The sequence below is a fragment of the Rattus norvegicus genome, chromosome 17 (assembly GCF_036323735.1).
Source record: "Rattus norvegicus strain BN/NHsdMcwi chromosome 17, GRCr8, whole genome shotgun sequence".
NCBI lineage: Eukaryota > Metazoa > Chordata > Mammalia > Rodentia > Muridae > Rattus > Rattus norvegicus.
This window is the reverse complement of record NC_086035.1, coordinates 36,316,017-36,322,016: the sequence shown is the minus strand read 5'-3', so window position 1 is coordinate 36,322,016 and position 6,000 is coordinate 36,316,017.

The window sequence follows — 6,000 nt, the reverse complement described above, 5'->3', positions numbered from 1 at the left end:
ACACATACATTGCACATGGACGATTGTTACAACTATAGTCACAGAACCGAGTTATGTCATCAGTCTAGATTCTGCCAACAAAGTGACTACATGATAGAAATTTATCCATATAGAACTGAGTTTAATTTATACAGAAAAATCAGAATGAAAATTTGTTATTTGTAGGAAAATGGGTGAGCCCAATTCAGAAAAACAAATACTACATGGGTTTTTCTCCTCTTCATGTGCAGTATCTAAGCTTAAATAAAAACACTTGAAAGTAGAAGAGTGCTGTTGAGGAAAAGAAAGGGGGCTACTGGAAGAAGAAGAGTAGGAAGAAAAGAAAAGTAAGTATGAGGCATATAAAAACATGATAAACATGCATGGAAATTCCAAAATGAAATGTATTTTTAAAGTTACTACACATTATGAAGAAAAACAAAAGCAGATCTAAAATACAGAAATATTAAATATTTTGGGAAATGATTTTGAAGGATCTTAATAAGGGAAGGAAAGGGACATGAGAACATTTCAGTGGGTTGTGGCTTTGCTAATAACCTCACGTGATAATTACAAATATGACAGACGTCTGTCTGGAGATGAAGCTCAGTTAGTAGAGTGATTGCCCGGCATGTGCGGTGATGTCTGGGTTAAAGCCACTGCACCACAGGAATTGGGAGGGGTGGGACAGATGTGTACTAGAAACCTTCAGATGGAGGAGGAGGCAAAAAGATCAAAGTTCAAAGTCATGCTCAGCTATACAAGAATTCATGGCTAGCTCTCTATTATCTACACACACACACACACACACACACACACACACTCACACACACACACACTCAGCATGTTCTCTTTTGATACACAAACTGTATACTTTAGGGCTAGGCAACTTGGCGCACAATGTAACAGGAAAAGTGGGTTATAAGTCTGCTGCCCTTCAGGAGGCAATGACCACACTGACATAAGGGAAATTAGAAACTGGACCTCTAGAAACCTGATGCATGCTAAGTGTGCGCTAAAGTATACATTTTTACAGAGCCATCTACTGAGCCAGTTTCCCACCGTGGGAAGTGGCCTCTCTGGGGAAACTCCAGCCTCCTCCCAGGAAGGCTCAAGTCGTCCAAGATATATTCTGTGTTTCCTTGGCACTTGCCAAAATCAGACAGTAGGATTCAACAAATCGGTCTAAATACTGTACTTACTCCATTGTTCCTCGGGAGACTATAGGATGGACGTGGTCCAGCAAGTTAGAAAGCAGGCTGCTTCTGTGTGTGATTAGATTAGTCTGCCTGAAGTCACATTGTTCTACAGCCCGTTCTCCCCCCATGCTTTCTTTTTTAGATTGGAAGGGCAAGTGGTTGCTTGAATTAGTGATTTTACCACTCCTGCCGCGTCTCAAGAACAGCATAAACTCTTTTGCTCCCTGTTTATATTTCAGATTGTCCCAAGGCAATTACTTAATGGCACCATATCTGCCTTAACAGGAGAGGAGGACAGGAAAAGGCTGAAGTGTAGAGCAACTTTCCCATGAAATCACAGAAAGCTGCAGGACTTGAGGACAGGCTCATGCTCCAGATTCACTGGAGGATGGAAAGAGAGGGGGTGAGAGCATTTGGCAAACTCGGACTGACCCAGAACAAATGCTTCTTTTCAAGAATTTTTGCTATTTTTATAACTGCACTCATGAAAAATGTCTTCATTTTGGAAACGAGTGATTCAGGCTAGAATTTTAAACTGTCAATCTCATGCAGCACGTGAAGCTGTAAAGTCGAGAAGTCTTATGAAGGTTCATTTCCAAGATAAGGAAGAGTCTGGACATCAGAACTGTGTCATTACTGTACAACCATCCCCACATCAGCCTGAATCCTTCCTGCCTACCATGAAACAATCAGAACCCCAGAGTCTTATTTCTATCCAGTCTTACCCTTCCAGATGGGTGGACACTGGATTCTTCACACTGCAACCTTCAGTTCTTGTAGGGACTCTCCTTAAGACACCTGTTAAACATTAAATTGAGATTGAGTTTCATAGCGCAAAGCTCACAAAATAAGTCAAGGTCAACTTTTGAAAGCTCTTGTGGATCAACTTTTAAGTATGGTAGTTGACAACTCCAGTTGTCTGGAAAGCTGAAAGCGAATATGGAAACCATTGGGAGAGCTGTCAACTACCAACACTGTAGGAAAAGTTAACCATGTGAGACAGGGCAAAGGGCATTAAACACTCCTAAGAAAAGATAAAACAAAATCGTACTTTTAAACCTTCATTCTCACAGGCCTGTATTATTTTCCTATCAATACTGTTAATCCTATTCAATAAAGCCACAATGATGTTGAACTGGTACAACAATTCACATGGGAAGAGCACATTTGATGGACCCTTGGCAGTACCCAGCATCAGCAGCCCACAAAAATCTGCTAAATTTATCAATCATCAGCTAATGACTCCATCCCTTAGGGAGTTATGTCAAGAAACAAAAGAAGAAGAAAGGAAGGAGGGAAGAAAGGAGGCAAAAGAGGCTCTTTCGCAAATCTTGATAAATATGTCTAGGTACCACATGAGGAATATACTGATAATAGATTAATCTCATGTTGGCACTTTGCTGTATTTAGTTTAGTTACTAAATGACTAATATTACATTGTTAGGAATATAAAGGGAAAATAATATTAAATAACCCTGCAACAGCAACTTTTGGGTTTATATAATCTCCCAAGTGGTTCCCCATAGCTACACATACACAAATTCATACCACACATGATATACTGGATTCAGGAAAACACAATTAGGCTGGAAAGTAGGTTGAGGTACTTGTGACCAAACCTGACAATCTGAGCTCAATACCGGGAACCCACATGGCAGAAGGAGGAAACCAACTCCCACAAGTTGCCCTCTGGAATACAAATAAGTACACACACATACACACAGGCTAAATGCACACATGAATACATGTGAGAGAAAACAAAACACAATCTCATGAGATTTATACCATTTTAACATTACACCATGTGAAATATGCTATTTCATTGTACGTTATTGCTAACGTGATCACCCTAGCACTTCTTAGATATTTCTAACAACAGCCCTGAGAAATAAGCAACTTTCTGATTAAGCAATCTATAGTTAAGTCTCTTGCATGTGCTGCCACAGGATTACAGTGAATATGCATATGCATATAACATAGCTATTGATTTTATGTATTAGAAAATTATCTCCAGATACAGCATATGTCTCCCCTGACAGTATATTTTCTCCTACCTGCATAATGACCTGGAGATTGTTCTGTATTCACAACTTAGCCAGTTTGATAGTTCAAATGGTGACTGCAGACATGTTTTGATACAAACCACACACATTAGAACCTGAAGTGGCAACTTAAAGCAAGTAACGTGACTGACAGCACACACAGGAGCACTGGAAAGTAACAACTCTGCAAAAGGTGCAGTATGGACTGAGGGTGACATTTCCACTCTTTGTTTTATTTTTAATAAAATTTATTTTTATTTTATGTACATTAGTGCTTGACCTACACGTGTGAGGCAGTTGATTCTCCTGGAACAGGTCGTACAGACAGTTATAGACCCCTAAGAACTTCAATGGGAACAGATATTACAGGGTACGAAGAGCAGATGGAGGAGGTGCACTCTTCTGAGCTATAGAGAGAGTGGTCTGGTGGGTAAGAAGCCCACAAGTCAAAAGAGTGAGAGATGTCCACAGTCGAGAATAGTGATCTTCTTGTTGATCTTGCATTTCTGGACACAAAATGCTTCATGGCTTCCTTCCACCTTTCACCCTCCCAAAGACCACGTGCTTCCTGTTAGGTCACTCAGTCTTGGCAGTGCAGATAAAACACTGGGAACTGTTTGTCTTCTGTCCAGCATTTACCATGAGCAAGATGTCAGGACATGTATGCTTCAGGATGAAGCTCTCATCCTCAAATTCCTCCCTTTAGATGGACTTGTATCCAGTGCCTTTACGGCATGTGAAGTGATGTACATGAATCCTGGAATAATTCTGTGAGTGAAGGAACGCTTGTATCCAAACCGTATTGCTCCAGTGCTCAGAGCAGGAAAGTATTCTGCTATTTGGAAATTTGTCTGCAAAGAGTTTAAAGGAGACATAGCCTAAGGGATCACCATTGGCCACAATGTTGAAGGACACAGTAAGGATGACTATGGCTACAGTAAGCAGAGACAGGGACAGCGGGGTCTGCAACAAAAGCCTCAACACTTACTTTTTATTAAGATGACACAAAACTTTTACGGAAGTTTCCATAAGCCAGTATATACCAGGCTGCTGTCACCTAGATTAGAGCAGGCCACTGTCACTTGGATCACATATGTGTTTGTTCCATCTTTTTAAAAATCATCTTCACCACATCATTCATTGTCTTAGATACTCATATTCCCTCTTTATTGCACGACCTGTAGAAGTTTGTCTTTAAACCCGGCTTGTAGTTATATGTGTGTACGCAGACACCTGTGTATTTAAGTATCACACATAATCTACACATAAGCATATATACATATACTATGAACACATGAAAATGCTCATAAGTCATATCAATAAGCACTTGGTATATGCTGATGCTTATGTATGCATATATGGATTTTGGGTATACTTCCGTTTTCTCATAATGACGAATGAATCCAGGGTCTCCGGTAAGCTTAGCAAATATGCTGCCATCAAACAAGACTCCTAGACCTCTTCTATTTTATTTTACTCTTTTTCATTTTGAGCCAGGGTCCCCAACAGTTACTTAGGTAGGCCTCAATCTTCTGGTCCTCCTGCCTCAGGCTCCCAAGCACAAACACATGTTTAAACCTTGTATTTCTTCCATTTGTCTCAGTAAATCAGTTGTTTTCTTGAGTTTTAAAGGGGGTCATTCTAGAAGGTACCATAGAAGAAAAAAAATAGTCTTTCTTTCAAACTTCTGCTTTATAAATTTAAATGAAAGTTGAAATGGCCTCAGAGGAGGCTAATTCAAGGGTAAGGGACCCACTCAGCATGTTCCAGGACAGCAGACACGATGGGGTTCTGCAGGGTGCAGCAGCCACAGCCCACACACCATTATAACTGCCACTTGTGGGCACGGTGTCAGGGCACTGCCAGGATCCTGTGAGCCTGCCTCACGCATGCACCTGCTTCAACGGTGTGAGCTCAGCCTGGGGGTTTCCCTTGATTGATGTTGGTATAACTGCTTTGCACTCTGCGGGTGAAGGGAAGTGGGTTCTGCTCAAAGCAGTTTGTGGTGCCTCACACTTCCACTTGGTATCACACGGAGGAAAGAGAGAGAGAGAGAGAAAGAGAAAGAGGGGCTCGCACACAGCCTGTCAGGCCTTCCCATCTTCTCAGAAGGACTGAGGAACACTGGACCTTAAAATAAAACCAAACAAACAGAGAGGCTTTGAAAACCAGGAAACAAGAAGCCTGTGAAGGAAGCATCTGGTGCTTTCACTCTGAAACAACCCGGAGTGAGAAATGTGTGTACACAAATATACAAACACATGTATATACACCACTACCACCAGTGAGTAGTCACTGATGACACTATTTCCAGCTTTGTCTGGAGGCTTTGTTTTTTATTGACTAAACCTATTTCATATTTTCCCAAACAACAACAACATTTATGGAATCATCTGAACTCTGAAAGAGAGGAAGTGCCTATTGGAGCATACTGTATGGCTTTTAGCAAACACCCTAGTGTTAGGTCAGGCTACAGTGACAATTCCCCCTACCCCATGTAGGTAACTGCTTACCTTTTCATAAATGCCTCTTATTTTCAAAACAAATGTATGCATCAGCAAAAGAAAAGCTACTGGAAGTCTGCATGGAAGGCACTCAAGGAAGCTGGGTGTGCTGTTGAGATTCCAAGATGAATGACCACAGAAGCTCAGAGTAGCTTTGATGACTCCACTCAGGAGCCCCATGAGCTTCCATCTGTTCCTCTACTGGGAGATTCGGGGCCATAACCATGATTGAAGAGGAGGAAAGAGAGGAGGAAAGAGAGGAGGAGGAGGAGGAGG